At 30.4% G+C, this 17,847-nt stretch overlaps 1 protein-coding gene across 2 annotated transcripts in view; it reads left to right on the top strand.

The window, feature by feature from the left end:
* LOC139492027 (PR domain zinc finger protein 1-like) overlaps positions 1–17,847 on the top strand; it is a 116,891-nt gene that overhangs the window by 3,265 nt on the left and 95,779 nt on the right. For both annotated transcript variants that reach the window (XM_071280082.1, XM_071280081.1), the window contains exon 2: positions 3,716–3,813. The gene's annotated coding sequence lies outside the window, so the exon portion shown is untranslated. The remainder of the gene's footprint in view (positions 1–3,715; positions 3,814–17,847) is intronic.

Below are 17,847 nucleotides of genomic sequence, written 5' to 3'. Positions count from 1 at the left end.
CCCTGTGAATATGACCCGTGTATATAGCATATTAATCCTGAATACATCGTTTGGTGGTGCGCCTGTCAGATGCGGAACGTACAAATAAGGTAATATGTAACAGGTGAATATACTATTGGTATCGGTATCGGACTCAACCCGGAACTTCTTAATTATTGGCAATATTAATTACGTGGAAAACAAAACGGCCTGGAGTGGTGTAATTTTTAATCTACACCTTTGTACTATATTAGTTATATATAAAGTTGAATTCTTTGATTCGTCGTTTTTACGTGATGACGGCTGACAAATTGGACCTCGTAATTTTAGTATTATAGATATCATGTTTTCTGATCTTCTTGGATACCAATTTTCGTTTATTTCTTGGGTACATGTGAGTCACAAATTCAAATATTTAACTAAGTACACATTTTCTATATGCTTTGTATGCAGAGATTTTCAAAATCAGGAAATCAAATTTCTAAGAAATTTTTGCAAGATTTACTCAATCCACAAAAAATTGATACTCAAAAACAAAAATGAATAGACATTAATCAATGGTTCACATGACTTTCTAAGATTGCAGACTGGCATGTGACCCTAGTTTAAACATGAATTATTTTCGTGGGTACCAATTTCGTGGATATCAGAAAACTTGTATGTTCCTGGATATTTAATTTCGTTGTTTTGCTGTGGTCTGCATACAAACCTAAAGAAATTTTGTCCTTTGTTGAACATTTAATTATGAGGTTTACCTGCACCCATGAAAACCACGAAAATTGGTATCCAACAAATAATAATTAATCCACAATAGATAGATATTGATAGCACATGCAATAGCATAAGGCCAAAAATGAAATATTGTTTGTTTCCCCTCCCCCGACCGACCTGGTAAAATCGCCACTTTTCTTGACTTATCTTACCTGTTAAATTTTGTAAAAATTCAATAAAGAAAAAATTATATCAAGAAATAAAATAAAAAAATTTGCCGTAACATACCTACCCATACCCTGATAACCTCAGTCGGGGAGGGGAACAAAGATATTTTTAATGTTGGCCTAACAGTGTTTTTCTATTGGATGTCATATTATAAGAGAAAAAAAACATCTATTGTACTTTAGCCTGACATTCTATTCAATAACTGATCTTGTTGAGCACATTCTGAATTATCTTGAACTGAAGTTAAATCAAAGGTTACATGCATATGGATATAGATGAAGTCAAATTATTGTCTTGCAAGTCAAAAATGTATCAGCAAAGTTTTGGGCTGATTTTGACATAATTGAATCAAACTGACTTTTAATGACTTAAAGCATTATCCAATATTCCAATTTACAATGAAAATGTTTTGAAGCAAAGAAAAAAATATTCAATTATTTTAACTTTTTATGTTGAAATCTTAGCTTAAGCCCTGTTAAAAGATCTAACGATAAATTAAATATCTAGTCACTGACAGTGCTGTTAAAAGTAATATTTCTGTTTATGACAGTTCATTACATAAAATCTTAAATCCAACTGTTCTTACCAAGCTTAATTTTATCTGTCAGACATATATAGGACATTCCAAATTTAATAAAGTTCTAAAGATATTAATTAATATCTCTTAAAACAAAAATGTCATTGTTGAGAAAAAAAGAAATAGTTATTAATTTCTATAGCCCTTTGATCTTTTGACAGTGAATCTTCACAACTGAAACAGTCTATGCTTTTGATATTGAATCAGTTTATAAAAACATTAACAGGTGCAATCAGTTTTCCCGAAATTTTTTCTTTCGATTATCATCACTACGATTTGATCAGGATTTCACATGCAGGAGAGCAAATGTAGAAAACAATGATGGAATCCGGAGGGAAAAGTTGGTACGATAGCTACACTTTCCGTTTTAGTTATTTTAACACCTGATCAGACGACAGTGTCATTAATCTTACATCTTGTTGATGATTCACACGGACCATAAGTAAACAGATTTACCGAAGAATTTAGAAAACTAACCGTGTTGTCTAAGTCAACATATTTGTATAATATTTCACAGATTTTGTAAAAAGATGTGTTTACTTTTGTCGGTCATTTGTTGTTTATTTTGTGACCCTTTAATATAAAATAATCGTAAGTAATCTTATATCAATCACTCCTGCCGATCTGGTATTTGTAATGAGATTGCAGGAGGATCGTTTCTTGAACCTTACCTAAAAAGAGAAAATCTTTTGGAATCCCAACTGTACAATAAGTGAGCCTTTCTCAAGCTCTGGCTTTAAGAAGTGATAAATAGGGGAAAAAATATCAATTCCTTTTTTTTCTTTTTTTTTCTTGAGAATTTCGGAAAAAGTATATTAAGCTAAAACAATATCCAAAATATAAGAATAATAAAATGTATAGTAATAACATTTCAATGTCTTATTTTTAAATAAAACATTTTTAGAATCTAGATTTAACATCTTTTTGCAATTTGAATTGAATTGAATATATTTACCAATTGAATTTTATTAAGTTAGTGTGATATATAAATTGACCAATTAAAAAAAAAAGAAGGTAAAATTTACAACAGTATATGCATTTTGACATATTTTCTGTATACTCTAAGCAGACTATTTATAAAAGTGAGACTGGCCATACAATGTGCATAATGATTTATTTATAAGTTGATGAAAAAATTACAAAGCCATAGCTTATATATAAACAACAACAAAAACCACAAATACACATTAGTTTTCTCATTTGAATTGTTTCACATTGTCATATCGGGGCCTTTTATAGCTGAATTTGCGATATGGGCTTTGTTCATTGTTGAAGGCCGTACAGTGACCTATAGTTCTGTCTGTGTCATTTTGGTCTCTTGTGGACAGTTGTCTCATTGGCAATCATACCACATCTTCTTTTTTATATAGTTTGCTTGATTGATGTTTAATGCTACTTTGAACATAATCAAAACATAGAAAAGTAAAGAATGAGCAATTTATGTGTTATTAATATTTTTGAGTTAATTGTATGATAGGTGGAAACCCTATATTAATTAATGGATTATCTCCCATTGTACTACTCAGTAACTGCAGACAGAAATATCTTATGAAGTAATATTTTTAGTTATACATGTACAGATAATTGATAAAGATGAAGGGTAATAAAAAAAATTCTCTTTAAGTGTTAACTGTTTTATTTCTTTGAAATAACATGGATGAAATTTGGTTATAATTTAATATTAAATTTGTATGAAAATTTTAGAACTGTAGGTGTTTGAATTTGCTTTTAAGAATGAAAGGTCTAACTTAGGAAAGTCATACTTTTTTCCTAATGAAGGAGGTTGTTGGCTTTATTTATTTAAAATTTTAGGGTCACTTTCAGAAAAGACTAGTCTAAATCCTTGGACCTCGGACACGCACTTTTTTAACCCCTTAACTGTCTACAATCTACAGTATTTTTTCAATTAGACTACAGTATACTTTATTTCATTAGTATTTTTTACATCATATTCTCATTTAATCACTAATGTTCCATGTTTTATTGTTGACTAGATTAAATTTGATAAAGATATACAAGAGAAAACTCATATATGTGTGTTTAACAAGAAAAAAACCTTCAAAGTACAAAAAACAAAATAACAAAACCCTTTTTCAATAGAAATGGTTAAAATTGTAATTTTATGTGGTGAAATTTTATTAATCAAAATACATTTGTTATAAACTGTCAATTTCCTAAGTACCGTACTGATTTACTTCAATTTCATTGTTTTTATCAAAGGGAAGCAACTCTTTTGTTTGGAAAACTGAATCCTTGCCTTGAGAGAAAATGGAATAAGCATGGTATGTGGAATGTAAATAGAATTTTGACTTGGTTACGTAAGTAGATCACATATTTTCATGCCCCCACTCGGTCACTGTGGATGGGGGCAGTCAATTTTACCCTTGTCTGTCCTTCTTTCCTAAAATAAGTTTGCCTCAAAGCTAGAATATGGGTAGTGACTTGACACTTTCAACATTCACGTCCCTTCATAAATTCATGGAAAAATTGTGAAACATATGCAATTTTAATTCAGTTTTTCCCTCAACCAAATATTATGAAACTAATACACTATACTATTACCGTATTACGGGTGATGTCACTTACACCTTTCTTGAGTTTTGTCCCTTTATTTATTGAAAAATTGCAAAATTTGCAAAATATTTACAAGCAGAGGCAAAATATTCTTCATTTTTAGGGGAATTAGATTTAGATAAAGAATGAATTGCTATGATTGATGTGTGAAAACTTCCTTACTTGTTTGTTTGTAAGATATGTCTTTTTGCTTTTGCTAAATGTACATATTGCTAATTGTTTCACATTTGTTATTTATGGCTTTTTTGTCATGGATCAACAATCTTAGTTATAAATGCATGCAAAAGTTATGAATTTATAGTGTTTGCTTTTGATTTGCTATTTTCATATGTGTTTTTCTAGACTCTGAAATATGATTATGTTTGAATGCAGTTTAATCCAAACTTTCAACCCGTTATCAACTTCTCCCTTCAAATGACTGGAAAATATAACAGAAATTGAATATAAAACTGTAATTGATAAAAAAAAAAATGCTCACCTAACGACATCTGTCAGTATTTACTGAAATAATTCTGTTTTGTCATCGTTTTCACAAAAATACTTTCTTCACCAGAATCTTAAAATATTAAAGACAAATAAGAATAAATATGATCTTTACAGGGCTGAAATGTGACGATGATATACGGATTACGCATCGATTTTCTGTCATTCATCGGAAACATTTCACGAGTGTTGATACATTGGTAATCCACTTTTGATCTGACTTTCTCTTTGTGTTAAGCCTTATATAACTCCTGGCTGGGGATCTAAGGCCAAAGACGATTGATTTTCTACTGTTACTTAATCCCATACATGTGTAAAATGTTAGGTTTAGATAATCGTTTAATAACACGATAGCATCTTAAAAGGAAAATTATAAATTTTTCTATAAGAAATTCCAGGATATCAGAGGAACAAATTTTTTTTTGAAAATTTTATTTTTTGCGTGTAATAATCACTTCTTTATGGATATACTCATCAGATAATATTTTGACACATCTTTCGGCCTAGGAGGTGTAAGTTAAAAGTAATCGAACACTTTGAACTTGTGAGATGTGTGAGAAAGCATATCTCTAACTTTCAAATGGGTTATATGATCTTTTATATATTTGTTTAAAACCCTAAATGGTCTACTATTTGACAGCCTAACCTACTGATAAGGCCTAATAAAAAGAAAAACAACCCAGTTTCAGCTAACATACTGAAAAAATAGGGTAGGTAGGTAGGGGGAAAATATAGGAATATCAATTGGGGACGGTCAGAAGGGGAAACATATAATTCTTTTGCACTCTTTAAAACTGGGGAAACAGTAAAACTTTAGTAGTGCATGTTAAAAAATTACCTATACATGTAACAACCTTAAGAGTATAGTAAAAGTTAGGTACGTAGGTAAGGTTAGCGGAAACAAATGCAATTTTTATTAGGCTTTACTGAATTAGCTCACAGACTAAAATCTTGATTCAAATTTCTGATGGAATTCAGACACTATTAGCAGTTGTAACTCATTGTCCATTCATATAAGATTTAGGTAGATCATGATGCCTAACAGGGGTAGAAATAAAAGACAAGTTATAGTTTCCCCCTAATGCCCATGGCAAGTAGATTTTAGACTAGGCAACTTCAAACCAAGTTTAACTTGCCATTCATGTAAGATTCAGGTAGATGCTTAACAGGGGTAGAAATAAGAGGCAAGTTTAAAGTTTCCCCTTGCCCATGGAAAGTAGATTTTAGACAGGGCAACTTCAAACCATGTTAAACTTGCCATCCTTACCAGTTACAAAGCATACACTTTCCTTTTCCAAGTCAGAACTTTATATTCTATACAGGGTAAAATTAACTAAAGTTGAACTTGCATTCCTAAACAGTTCTAAAGAGTTATCCCCCTTGCCCACTTCAAGTGAGAAGTTCTTTAAGGTCACTAATGAAAGTTAATTAAGCATTGCTAAATAAGGGCCTTAAATCTGTTATATTTTTCAGGGAATATATTTGATGTGAAATTTTCAGAAATTCTTCAAAGCATAGGGTTACACTTCCTTAATATATCTGATTTAGCCATCTTTTTAGCTAGTGAGCTTTTCTCATCACTTGGCGTCTGTCGTCCGTTGTCGTCTGTCGTCGTCGTTAATGTGAATCCATGACAAGTCGCCCCACTGGCAAGTCGCCCCACTCCTAATCGCCCCACTTTTTCACCAACTCGCCCCACTTTAAAAAAAAAACGCCCCAACCTGGATTACCAAATCGCCCCACTTTTTAAAAAATCGGCCCACTTGTGAAATGTGTTAAATCCCGTTAATATTACTCCTGAAAACTTGCCCCACTGAATGGAAAACGATAAAATCTAGATTAATATATTATTAATATATTATTAACCAGGATGAATTTAGTAAAGCCAACTCGCCCCACTTATGGAAAAAGATGTTATCCCGTTGTATATAAGTTAAATTCCGTGAATATTACTCCTGCGAACTCGCCCCACTTATGGAAAACGATAATATCTAGATTAATATATTATTAACCAGGATGAATGTAGTAATGCCAACTCGCCCCACTTATGGAAAAAGATGTTATCCCATTGTATATAAGTTAAATTCCATGAATATTACTCCTGCCAACTCGCCCCACTTATGGAAAAAGATGCTATCCCCTTGAAAACCTTATAGAAACTTCTTATATTATTCCCTTTTTTTAATATAGCAGTAAGAAGTGAGTATTAATATTTCCACTTATGAATAGTACAAGTATGAATAGAGTTAAAATAAATATTTAACATGATTAAACCAATTTCACATGTGGGACGATTTTTTAAAAAGTGGGGCGATTTGGTAATCCAGGTTGGGGCGTTTTTTTTTAAAGTGGGGCGAGTTGGTGAAAAAGTGGGGCGATTAGGTGTGGGGCGACTTGCCAGTGGGGCGACTTGTCCTGCTTCCGTTAATGTTTTACATTTTGAACTTAATCGGCACATGGCCCAAGACCACAATTAATGACCCCGCTTTTCGTTGTTCACGAATATAGTTCCCTTTAATTTAAGTGTATTTCTTCTTAAATTTTTTTCTTTCCTTTTCTCAAACATTTCTTAGCTTTTATAAGGTGGAAATGAAAGAAGAGAGGTGAAATAATTTTTTAGATGTTTTATTTTAACTGATTTTGATATGGAAAGAGTGATTAGGTCAGGTGCAAAAAGGTGATATTTACAGTTTTCGGAACATCTCTTGACTTGTCCATAGGGGTATGGATGTGTATTGGCTAAATTTGTAAGTTGTAAACATGCAATGTTTCTGAAACTTGGACATATTTTTGGACTTGTACTGTACATTACACACACAAAAGATCTGCCAAAAAGAACAGTTCAATTTTTTTTAATGAGACAAAACGTTATAAAGAAATGATAGAGGAATTAATTGTGGTCTCGGGCCTAAGAGGTGCATTTCAGCAAATTTTGAATTTATACTTTGACAACTTCTCTGAATGATATATTGGTATTGATTTGTCAAACTATATGAGAAGAAATGATTTCCACTTTTATTTGATAGAAATTTGTAAAAAAAAGTCCCTTTTCAGCTGATATGCCCAAAAAGTAGCTTTTTCACTTTTTTCAATATTTTTGCAAAAGCAGCATCCTTAATTTTTCTCTGACATTTTTTTTCTGATATCTATTTGTGTTTGTGGTATTTATTTCATGTGTTTTACTCATTTGTGAACTCTGAACACAAAGAAAAGTGGATAAATGCTTTAAAAGAGTGCAAAATGTGCTGTTTTAATAGTCTAGGTCTAACGGTCCGTACGAAGCAAGTGAAATATGAAGTTCTATGCACTTAAAAATTGTATTCCTTTAAACAGATTGCACTGAATCTATATCAAAAGCACTTATTACTGGTTGTTTAAACTTGTCTGCTTCACAGAATACCTTTATTTTCTTCTGTTGGATGGCTGGTGGTTAAAATATTGGCATTTTAAGACTGAAATTTCATGCAGGTTTTAAACAGTAAATTTATTAAACTTTGCATCAGACCATACTGTCTACATATATAGTTAAAAGCAACAGTCTTGTAACATCCAGGCTTCATATTTGATCATATCTCAGCAAGGATTTGAGCAAAAAGAAGCATATTTCCATCTCCAATATCATTTATATGCAATTTAATATGGAAATATAGGGAACGGCCCAAATTGACAACTTGTTATTTTAAGCTTGACATTGCTTAAGACCATGTAAAACTCATGTGTTATGCTATTTGAAACTTATATTTACATCAAAAGAACATTTATGATATGTAAAATGTTTTGTTTTAATTTAACAACTTCATAAAATTGTTGTAAGTGGAAAATATTACATTTCATATAAGGCCTCACTTCATTTGAAAACCTCTATTTTTTGGCATAGGCACATATAAAATTAACTTTTGTCAATTTTTTATAAGTCTCATACATTAAGTATGCTATCATGTACTTTGAATAGATAATATCTTATCCATTGAGACATTAAAAAGTGTAATTTGGTGTTTTTTGGGGATTTTTGAAGCCAAAATTTGAAAGTTGAAATTGTTCTATTTCAACGTCACAATTCAGCAACCAAAGTTGAGATATAAAAAATGCCACATTTTCTATAATATATATCATATGGCTTTGAAACTTTGTAAACTGACTCATAATACACTAAGCTTAAATCATGCCAAGTTTTATTGGAATTGGTCAAGTTTTTGGCCCCTAATAGGCCCAAGACCACAATTAATGACCCCGCTTTTCGTTGTTCACGAATATAGTTCCCTTTAATTTAAGTGTATTTCTTCTTAAATTTTTTTCTTTCCTTTTCTCAAACATTTCTTAGCTTTTATAAGGTGGAAATGAAAGAAGAGAGGTGAAATAATTTTTTAGATGTTTTATTTTAACTGATTTTGATATGGAAAGAGTGATTAGGTCAGGTGCAAAAAGGTGATATTTACAGTTTTCGGAACATCTCTTGACTTGTCCATAGGGGTATGGATGTGTATTGGCTAAATTTGTAAGTTGTAAACATGCAATGTTTCTGAAACTTGGACATATTTTTGGACTTGTACTGTACATTACACACACAAAAGATCTGCCAAAAAGAACAGTTCAATTTTTTTTAATGAGACAAAACGTTATAAAGAAATGATAGAGGAATTAATTGTGGTCTCGGGCCTAAGAGGTGCATTTCAGCAAATTTTGAATTTATACTTTGACAACTTCTCTGAATGATATATTGGTATTGATTTGTCAAACTATATGAGAAGAAATGATTTCCACTTTTATTTGATAGAAATTTGTAAAAAAAAGTCCCTTTTCAGCTGATATGCCCAAAAAGTAGCTTTTTCACTTTTTTCAATATTTTTGCAAAAGCAGCATCCTTAATTTTTCTCTGACATTTTTTTTCTGATATCTATTTGTGTTTGTGGTATTTATTTCATGTGTTTTACTCATTTGTGAACTCTGAACACAAAGAAAAGTGGATAAATGCTTTAAAAGAGTGCAAAATGTGCTGTTTTAATAGTCTAGGTCTAACGGTCCGTACGAAGCAAGTGAAATATGAAGTTCTATGCACTTAAAAATTGTATTCCTTTAAACAGATTGCACTGAATCTATATCAAAAGCACTTATTACTGGTTGTTTAAACTTGTCTGCTTCACAGAATACCTTTATTTTCTTCTGTTGGATGGCTGGTGGTTAAAATATTGGCATTTTAAGACTGAAATTTCATGCAGGTTTTAAACAGTAAATTTATTAAACTTTGCATCAGACCATACTGTCTACATATATAGTTAAAAGCAACAGTCTTGTAACATCCAGGCTTCATATTTGATCATATCTCAGCAAGGATTTGAGCAAAAAGAAGCATATTTCCATCTCCAATATCATTTATATGCAATTTAATATGGAAATATAGGGAACGGCCCAAATTGACAACTTGTTATTTTAAGCTTGACATTGCTTAAGACCATGTAAAACTCATGTGTTATGCTATTTGAAACTTATATTTACATCAAAAGAACATTTATGATATGTAAAATGTTTTGTTTTAATTTAACAACTTCATAAAATTGTTGTAAGTGGAAAATATTACATTTCATATAAGGCCTCACTTCATTTGAAAACCTCTATTTTTTGGCATAGGCACATATAAAATTAACTTTTGTCAATTTTTTATAAGTCTCATACATTAAGTATGCTATCATGTACTTTGAATAGATAATATCTTATCCATTGAGACATTAAAAAGTGTAATTTGGTGTTTTTTGGGGATTTTTGAAGCCAAAATTTGAAAGTTGAAATTGTTCTATTTCAACGTCACAATTCAGCAACCAAAGTTGAGATATAAAAAATGCCACATTTTCTATAATATATATCATATGGCTTTGAAACTTTGTAAACTGACTCATAATACACTAAGCTTAAATCATGCCAAGTTTTATTGGAATTGGTCAAGTTTTTGGCCCCTAAGAGGTGCATTTCAGCAAATTTTGAATTTATACTTTGACAACTTCTCTGAATGATATATTGGTATTGATTTGTCAAACTATATGAGAAGAAATGATTTCCACTTTTATTTGATAGAAATTTGTAAAAAAAAGTCCCTTTTCAGCTGATATGCCCAAAAAGTAGCTTTTTCACTTTTTTCAATATTTTTGCAAAAGCAGCATCCTTAATTTTTCTCTGACATTTTTTTTCTGATATCTATTTGTGTTTGTGGTATTTATTTCATGTGTTTTACTCATTTGTGAACTCTGAACACAAAGAAAAGTGGATAAATGCTTTAAAAGAGTGCAAAATGTGCTGTTTTAATAGTCTAGGTCTAACGGTCCGTACGAAGCAAGTGAAATATGAAGTTCTATGCACTTAAAAATTGTATTCCTTTAAACAGATTGCACTGAATCTATATCAAAAGCACTTATTACTGGTTGTTTAAACTTGTCTGCTTCACAGAATACCTTTATTTTCTTCTGTTGGATGGCTGGTGGTTAAAATATTGGCATTTTAAGACTGAAATTTCATGCAGGTTTTAAACAGTAAATTTATTAAACTTTGCATCAGACCATACTGTCTACATATATAGTTAAAAGCAACAGTCTTGTAACATCCAGGCTTCATATTTGATCATATCTCAGCAAGGATTTGAGCAAAAAGAAGCATATTTCCATCTCCAATATCATTTATATGCAATTTAATATGGAAATATAGGGAACGGCCCAAATTGACAACTTGTTATTTTAAGCTTGACATTGCTTAAGACCATGTAAAACTCATGTGTTATGCTATTTGAAACTTATATTTACATCAAAAGAACATTTATGATATGTAAAATGTTTTGTTTTAATTTAACAACTTCATAAAATTGTTGTAAGTGGAAAATATTACATTTCATATAAGGCCTCACTTCATTTGAAAACCTCTATTTTTTGGCATAGGCACATATAAAATTAACTTTTGTCAATTTTTTATAAGTCTCATACATTAAGTATGCTATCATGTACTTTGAATAGATAATATCTTATCCATTGAGACATTAAAAAGTGTAATTTGGTGTTTTTTGGGGATTTTTGAAGCCAAAATTTGAAAGTTGAAATTGTTCTATTTCAACGTCACAATTCAGCAACCAAAGTTGAGATATAAAAAATGCCACATTTTCTATAATATATATCATATGGCTTTGAAACTTTGTAAACTGACTCATAATACACTAAGCTTAAATCATGCCAAGTTTTATTGGAATTGGTCAAGTTTTTGGCCCCTAATAGGTGCATTTCAGCAAATTTTGAATTTATACTTTGACAACTTCTCTGAATGATATATTGGTATTGATTTGTCAAACTATATGAGAAGAAATGATTTCCACTTTTATTTGATAGAAATTTGTAAAAAAAAGTCCCTTTTCAGCTGATATGCCCAAAAAGTAGCTTTTTCACTTTTTTCAATATTTTTGCAAAAGCAGCATCCTTAATTTTTCTCTGACATTTTTTTTCTGATATCTATTTGTGTTTGTGGTATTTATTTCATGTGTTTTACTCATTTGTGAACTCTGAACACAAAGAAAAGTGGATAAATGCTTTAAAAGAGTGCAAAATGTGCTGTTTTAATAGTCTAGGTCTAACGGTCCGTACGAAGCAAGTGAAATATGAAGTTCTATGCACTTAAAAATTGTATTCCTTTAAACAGATTGCACTGAATCTATATCAAAAGCACTTATTACTGGTTGTTTAAACTTGTCTGCTTCACAGAATACCTTTATTTTCTTCTGTTGGATGGCTGGTGGTTAAAATATTGGCATTTTAAGACTGAAATTTCATGCAGGTTTTAAACAGTAAATTTATTAAACTTTGCATCAGACCATACTGTCTACATATATAGTTAAAAGCAACAGTCTTGTAACATCCAGGCTTCATATTTGATCATATCTCAGCAAGGATTTGAGCAAAAAGAAGCATATTTCCATCTCCAATATCATTTATATGCAATTTAATATGGAAATATAGGGAACGGCCCAAATTGACAACTTGTTATTTTAAGCTTGACATTGCTTAAGACCATGTAAAACTCATGTGTTATGCTATTTGAAACTTATATTTACATCAAAAGAACATTTATGATATGTAAAATGTTTTGTTTTAATTTAACAACTTCATAAAATTGTTGTAAGTGGAAAATATTACATTTCATATAAGGCCTCACTTCATTTGAAAACCTCTATTTTTTGGCATAGGCACATATAAAATTAACTTTTGTCAATTTTTTATAAGTCTCATACATTAAGTATGCTATCATGTACTTTGAATAGATAATATCTTATCCATTGAGACATTAAAAAGTGTAATTTGGTGTTTTTTGGGGATTTTTGAAGCCAAAATTTGAAAGTTGAAATTGTTCTATTTCAACGTCACAATTCAGCAACCAAAGTTGAGATATAAAAAATGCCACATTTTCTATAATATATATCATATGGCTTTGAAACTTTGTAAACTGACTCATAATACACTAAGCTTAAATCATGCCAAGTTTTATTGGAATTGGTCAAGTTTTTGGCCCCTAATAGGTGCATTTCAGCAAATTTTGAATTTATACTTTGACAACTTCTCTGAATGATATATTGGTATTGATTTGTCAAACTATATGAGAAGAAATGATTTCCACTTTTATTTGATAGAAATTTGTAAAAAAAAGTCCCTTTCCAGCTGATATGCCCAAAAAGTAGCTTTTTCACTTTTTTCAATATTTTTGCAAAAGCAGCATCCTTAATTTTTCTCTGACATTTTTTTTCTGATATCTATTTGTGTTTGTGGTATTTATTTCATGTGTTTTACTCATTTGTGAACTCTGAACACAAAGAAAAGTGGATAAATGCTTTAAAAGAGTGCAAAATGTGCTGTTTTAATAGTCTAGGTCTAACGGTCCGTACGAAGCAAGTGAAATATGAAGTTCTATGCACTTAAAAATTGTATTCCTTTAAACAGATTGCACTGAATCTATATCAAAAGCACTTATTACTGGTTGTTTAAACTTGTCTGCTTCACAGAATACCTTTATTTTCTTCTGTTGGATGGCTGGTGGTTAAAATATTGGCATTTTAAGACTGAAATTTCATGCAGGTTTTAAACAGTAAATTTATTAAACTTTGCATCAGACCATACTGTCTACATATATAGTTAAAAGCAACAGTCTTGTAACATCCAGGCTTCATATTTGATCATATCTCAGCAAGGATTTGAGCAAAAAGAAGCATATTTCCATCTCCAATATCATTTATATGCAATTTAATATGGAAATATAGGGAACGGCCCAAATTGACAACTTGTTATTTTAAGCTTGACATTGCTTAAGACCATGTAAAACTCATGTGTTATGCTATTTGAAACTTATATTTACATCAAAAGAACATTTATGATATGTAAAATGTTTTGTTTTAATTTAACAACTTCATAAAATTGTTGTAAGTGGAAAATATTACATTTCATATAAGGCCTCACTTCATTTGAAAACCTCTATTTTTTGGCATAGGCACATATAAAATTAACTTTTGTCAATTTTTTATAAGTCTCATACATTAAGTATGCTATCATGTACTTTGAATAGATAATATCTTATCCATTGAGACATTAAAAAGTGTAATTTGGTGTTTTTTGGGGATTTTTGAAGCCAAAATTTGAAAGTTGAAATTGTTCTATTTCAACGTCACAATTCAGCAACCAAAGTTGAGATATAAAAAATGCCACATTTTCTATAATATATATCATATGGCTTTGAAACTTTGTAAACTGACTCATAATACACTAAGCTTAAATCATGCCAAGTTTTATTGGAATTGGTCAAGTTTTTGGCCCCTAATAGGTGCATTTCAGCAAATTTTGAATTTATACTTTGACAACTTCTCTGAATGATATATTGGTATTGATTTGTCAAACTATATGAGAAGAAATGATTTCCACTTTTATTTGATAGAAATTTGTAAAAAAAAGTCCCTTTTCAGCTGATATGCCCAAAAAGTAGCTTTTTCACTTTTTTCAATATTTTTGCAAAAGCAGCATCCTTAATTTTTCTCTGACATTTTTTTTCTGATATCTATTTGTGTTTGTGGTATTTATTTCATGTGTTTTACTCATTTGTGAACTCTGAACACAAAGAAAAGTGGATAAATGCTTTAAAAGAGTGCAAAATGTGCTGTTTTAATAGTCTAGGTCTAACGGTCCGTACGAAGCAAGTGAAATATGAAGTTCTATGCACTTAAAAATTGTATTCCTTTAAACAGATTGCACTGAATCTATATCAAAAGCACTTATTACTGGTTGTTTAAACTTGTCTGCTTCACAGAATACCTTTATTTTCTTCTGTTGGATGGCTGGTGGTTAAAATATTGGCATTTTAAGACTGAAATTTCATGCAGGTTTTAAACAGTAAATTTATTAAACTTTGCATCAGACCATACTGTCTACATATATAGTTAAAAGCAACAGTCTTGTAACATCCAGGCTTCATATTTGATCATATCTCAGCAAGGATTTGAGCAAAAAGAAGCATATTTCCATCTCCAATATCATTTATATGCAATTTAATATGGAAATATAGGGAACGGCCCAAATTGACAACTTGTTATTTTAAGCTTGACATTGCTTAAGACCATGTAAAACTCATGTGTTATGCTATTTGAAACTTATATTTACATCAAAAGAACATTTATGATATGTAAAATGTTTTGTTTTAATTTAACAACTTCATAAAATTGTTGTAAGTGGAAAATATTACATTTCATATAAGGCCTCACTTCATTTGAAAACCTCTATTTTTTGGCATAGGCACATATAAAATTAACTTTTGTCAATTTTTTATAAGTCTCATACATTAAGTATGCTATCATGTACTTTGAATAGATAATATCTTATCCATTGAGACATTAAAAAGTGTAATTTGGTGTTTTTTGGGGATTTTTGAAGCCAAAATTTGAAAGTTGAAATTGTTCTATTTCAACGTCACAATTCAGCAACCAAAGTTGAGATATAAAAAATGCCACATTTTCTATAATATATATCATATGGCTTTGAAACTTTGTAAACTGACTCATAATACACTAAGCTTAAATCATGCCAAGTTTTATTGGAATTGGTCAAGTTTTTGGCCCCTAATAGGCCCAAGACCACAATTAATGACCCCGCTTTTCGTTGTTCACGAATATAGTTCCCTTTAATTTAAGTGTATTTCTTCTTAAATTTTTTTCTTTCCTTTTCTCAAACATTTCTTAGCTTTTATAAGGTGGAAATGAAAGAAGAGAGGTGAAATAATTTTTTAGATGTTTTATTTTAACTGATTTTGATATGGAAAGAGTGATTAGGTCAGGTGCAAAAAGGTGATATTTACAGTTTTCGGAACATCTCTTGACTTGTCCATAGGGGTATGGATGTGTATTGGCTAAATTTGTAAGTTGTAAACATGCAATGTTTCTGAAACTTGGACATATTTTTGGACTTGTACTGTACATTACACACACAAAAGATCTGCCAAAAAGAACAGTTCAATTTTTTTTAATGAGACAAAACGTTATAAAGAAATGATAGAGGAATTAATTGTGGTCTCGGGCCTAAGAGGTGCATTTCAGCAAATTTTGAATTTATACTTTGACAACTTCTCTGAATGATATATTGGTATTGATTTGTCAAACTATATGAGAAGAAATGATTTCCACTTTTATTTGATAGAAATTTGTAAAAAAAAGTCCCTTTTCAGCTGATATGCCCAAAAAGTAGCTTTTTCACTTTTTTCAATATTTTTGCAAAAGCAGCATCCTTAATTTTTCTCTGACATTTTTTTTCTGATATCTATTTGTGTTTGTGGTATTTATTTCATGTGTTTTACTCATTTGTGAACTCTGAACACAAAGAAAAGTGGATAAATGCTTTAAAAGAGTGCAAAATGTGCTGTTTTAATAGTCTAGGTCTAACGGTCCGTACGAAGCAAGTGAAATATGAAGTTCTATGCACTTAAAAATTGTATTCCTTTAAACAGATTGCACTGAATCTATATCAAAAGCACTTATTACTGGTTGTTTAAACTTGTCTGCTTCACAGAATACCTTTATTTTCTTCTGTTGGATGGCTGGTGGTTAAAATATTGGCATTTTAAGACTGAAATTTCATGCAGGTTTTAAACAGTAAATTTATTAAACTTTGCATCAGACCATACTGTCTACATATATAGTTAAAAGCAACAGTCTTGTAACATCCAGGCTTCATATTTGATCATATCTCAGCAAGGATTTGAGCAAAAAGAAGCATATTTCCATCTCCAATATCATTTATATGCAATTTAATATGGAAATATAGGGAACGGCCCAAATTGACAACTTGTTATTTTAAGCTTGACATTGCTTAAGACCATGTAAAACTCATGTGTTATGCTATTTGAAACTTATATTTACATCAAAAGAACATTTATGATATGTAAAATGTTTTGTTTTAATTTAACAACTTCATAAAATTGTTGTAAGTGGAAAATATTACATTTCATATAAGGCCTCACTTCATTTGAAAACCTCTATTTTTTGGCATAGGCACATATAAAATTAACTTTTGTCAATTTTTTATAAGTCTCATACATTAAGTATGCTATCATGTACTTTGAATAGATAATATCTTATCCATTGAGACATTAAAAAGTGTAATTTGGTGTTTTTTGGGGATTTTTGAAGCCAAAATTTGAAAGTTGAAATTGTTCTATTTCAACGTCACAATTCAGCAACCAAAGTTGAGATATAAAAAATGCCACATTTTCTATAATATATATCATATGGCTTTGAAACTTTGTAAACTGACTCATAATACACTAAGCTTAAATCATGCCAAGTTTTATTGGAATTGGTCAAGTTTTTGGCCCCTAATAGGTGCATTTCAGCAAATTTTGAATTTATACTTTGACAACTTCTCTGAATGATATATTGGTATTGATTTGTCAAACTATATGAGAAGAAATGATTTCCACTTTTATTTGATAGAAATTTGTAAAAAAAAGTCCCTTTTCAGCTGATATGCCCAAAAAGTAGCTTTTTCACTTTTTTCAATATTTTTGCAAAAGCAGCATCCTTAATTTTTCTCTGACATTTTTTTTCTGATATCTATTTGTGTTTGTGGTATTTATTTCATGTGTTTTACTCATTTGTGAACTCTGAACACAAAGAAAAGTGGATAAATGCTTTAAAAGAGTGCAAAATGTGCTGTTTTAATAGTCTAGGTCTAACGGTCCGTACGAAGCAAGTGAAATATGAAGTTCTATGCACTTAAAAATTGTATTCCTTTAAACAGATTGCA

This window comes from Mytilus edulis, chromosome 10 (assembly GCF_963676685.1).
Source record: "Mytilus edulis chromosome 10, xbMytEdul2.2, whole genome shotgun sequence".
NCBI lineage: Eukaryota > Metazoa > Mollusca > Bivalvia > Mytilida > Mytilidae > Mytilus > Mytilus edulis.
Note: the sequence above shows the minus strand (reverse complement) of the source record. Positions and strands in the feature narration are given on the sequence as shown.